General features: G+C 39.3%; 1 non-coding gene across 1 annotated transcript; it reads right to left on the reverse strand.

The window, feature by feature from the left end:
• Positions 1–1,268: 1,268 nt before the first annotated feature.
• Positions 1,269–1,424, reverse strand: LOC123576322. Its single transcript, XR_006701328.1, has one exon. It is a non-coding gene; the product is annotated as a U1 spliceosomal RNA (small nuclear RNA).
• Positions 1,425–2,589: the final 1,165 nt, after the last annotated feature.

The following is a 2,589-nucleotide window of genomic DNA, read 5'->3' on the forward strand; positions in this document are numbered from 1 at the left end:
GCAATCATTACATTGGGAAGATATTTTTGTATTAGTGGTTTGTTGGTTTTTTTTCCTATTACTTCCCCTCAATCTTGATTGCAAATAAGATCAATTGGGGATGTTGTTAAACTGCTGATTCTGATTTAGGTAGATTTTGCAAAGGTGAGGCCTAACATGCTGTATTTTTTTTTTTTTTTTGATTTATTGCCAAGTTAGCTAACATACAGTATAATCTTGGCTTCAGGAGTGGATACCCATGATTCATCACTTACATACAATACTCAATGCTCATCTCAACAAATGCCCTCCCCAATGCTCATCACCCACTTCTCCCACCACCCCCAACACCATGCTCTGGTCAACCCTCACTTTGTTCTTTGTATTTAAGAGTCTCTTTATGGTTTGTCTCCCTCTCTGTAACTTATTTTTCCTTCCCTTACCCTATGGTCTTCTGTTAAGTTTCTCAAATTTGACATATGACTGAAATCTTGTGATATCTGTTTTTCCCTGATGGACTTATTTCATTTAGCATAATACCCTCCAGTTCCATCCATGTGGTTGCAAATGGCAAGATTTCGGATGCTGCATTCTTAGCACACTCCCACAGTGCTAGGTGATGCTGAAGTTGCTGGTCAAGGACCACACTAAGCAAGATGAAAACTTGAAAAAAATTCAGCAGTAAAGTGGCAAAGGTAGGAATAGTGTTGAGAATAGTGTTGAGAACAGTGTTGAGTGCAGTTTAAAATGCAGGGCCAGATTTTTGGAGGTGATTTTGCCACCTCACAAAGCAGGAAGGAAGCCTTTTAAAAGATTTTAAACACTGGAGAAAAGGATAAATCCTGCCAAGACAAAAATCAAACACAAGAGGTAGACATAAACATAAGTATAAATCACACAGAATGACTACAATCTTGGAAGGAAAGGGGCACCTGGGTGGCTCAGTTGGTTAAGCATCCAATTTTGGTCCAGGTCACGATCTCACAGTTCGTGGGTGAGCCCCACATGGGACTCTGTGCTGACAGCTCAGATCCTGAAGCCTGCCTCAGATTCTATGTCTCTCTCTGCCCTTCTCCCGGTTGTGCTCTGTCTCTCTCAAAAATAAACAAAAATAAAAAACAAAACAAAAGAATCTTGGAAGGAGAGAAAATGTTGTCATAATTAGCACAGCATAGTAACAATGCAAAGTTACTGCACTGAAAATGTCTACATGCAAAAACAGGGCCAAACCTAACTTACAAATACCTGGCAGCAAATTATAGACTGTGACATTTGTGAACCAAAACTATCAGGGGAAAGTACCAACAGTCTCCCACTATTATGTATCCTACAGTTGAGTTTCCCATAATTGGGGAAATTATACTGCACATGCAAAGTGCATGGATAAGCCTCGCCATGGGAAAACCACCTTCCTGATCATGGTATTTTCTCTCCCAGGTAATTATCTTTTTTTCCTTTTTAATGAAATATTGTTCTGATTAAAGTGCTCCTTAACCAGACTTGATGTTTTATGTTATGTAAAGGGCATCTATAACAATGCAATTGAGCAGTGAAATAGAGAAGCCTCAGTATGGTGCCCTCGTTCAGACCTCAATTTGGGGCTTGATCAGAATATTCATTACAGTCAATGCAAATTCTGATTCCAAAATAGGTTGATTGTTCTCTCCCAGAAGTGTGGTCTTGGTTTAACAAATAAGGTAGGGCAAAGGGAAAGGAAACAAACAAACAAAAAAAAAAAAACAACTAGTGGTTTCCCCTAGACATTGAGATACAGAAATTTTATTTAAGTGGAACAACACCCATAGGATGCAAACTTAAAATTTTAGTGGAAATGGATAATCAGTAAATTCTTTTTTTGCATTCTTTTATCCTTGAGAAACAGGGCACTTTTGCCCTTTAGAAAATCATTTGCCTTGGACAAACTAACTTTTAGGAAATCTATCAATTGTTTCATCCATTCTTTTTTTTTTTAATATTTATTTATTTTTGAGAGAGAGAGAGAGAGAGAGCGTGCGAGAGAGAATGAGTGGGGGAGGGGCAGAGAAAGAGGGAGACACAATCTAAAGCAGGCTCCAGGCTCCGTGCTGACAGCTCAGAGCCCAACTCGGGGCTCGAACCCACGGACTGGGAGATCATGACCTGAGCCCAAGTCTGACGCTCATTGTACTGAGTCACCCAGGCGCTCCTGTTTGATCCATTCTTTGATACATTCACAGAACAAATATCTGAGCTCCATTGTGCTAACTATGAGTAAAATTTAGTACCTGGACTCAAGTAGATTACTATGTAGTTTACTCACATGTATATACATTAAAGGAAATATTAGGATTTATATGTGACTGCTAACTGAGGCCTGCTCTATAACATACTACATACTACTCACTTATTAAACCTAGGTTTGAACCCCTCACAAACCCGATATGTAAGCAGAGGAGAATGGAATTACGCTTAGTAAAGCTTACACGAGGGTCCTGGAGTCATATGCTCCCATACGTCCATTAGGTATCTGGCACAAGCTTTTGAGTCATTTGAGAATTTAGTAAAAGAATGAGAATTTTACAGATGGATGAGCTTAGGGTAGGGAAAAAAAGAGAGTCCATTTCCTTCGGA

This window comes from Leopardus geoffroyi, chromosome C2 (genome assembly GCF_018350155.1).
Source record: "Leopardus geoffroyi isolate Oge1 chromosome C2, O.geoffroyi_Oge1_pat1.0, whole genome shotgun sequence".
NCBI lineage: Eukaryota > Metazoa > Chordata > Mammalia > Carnivora > Felidae > Leopardus > Leopardus geoffroyi.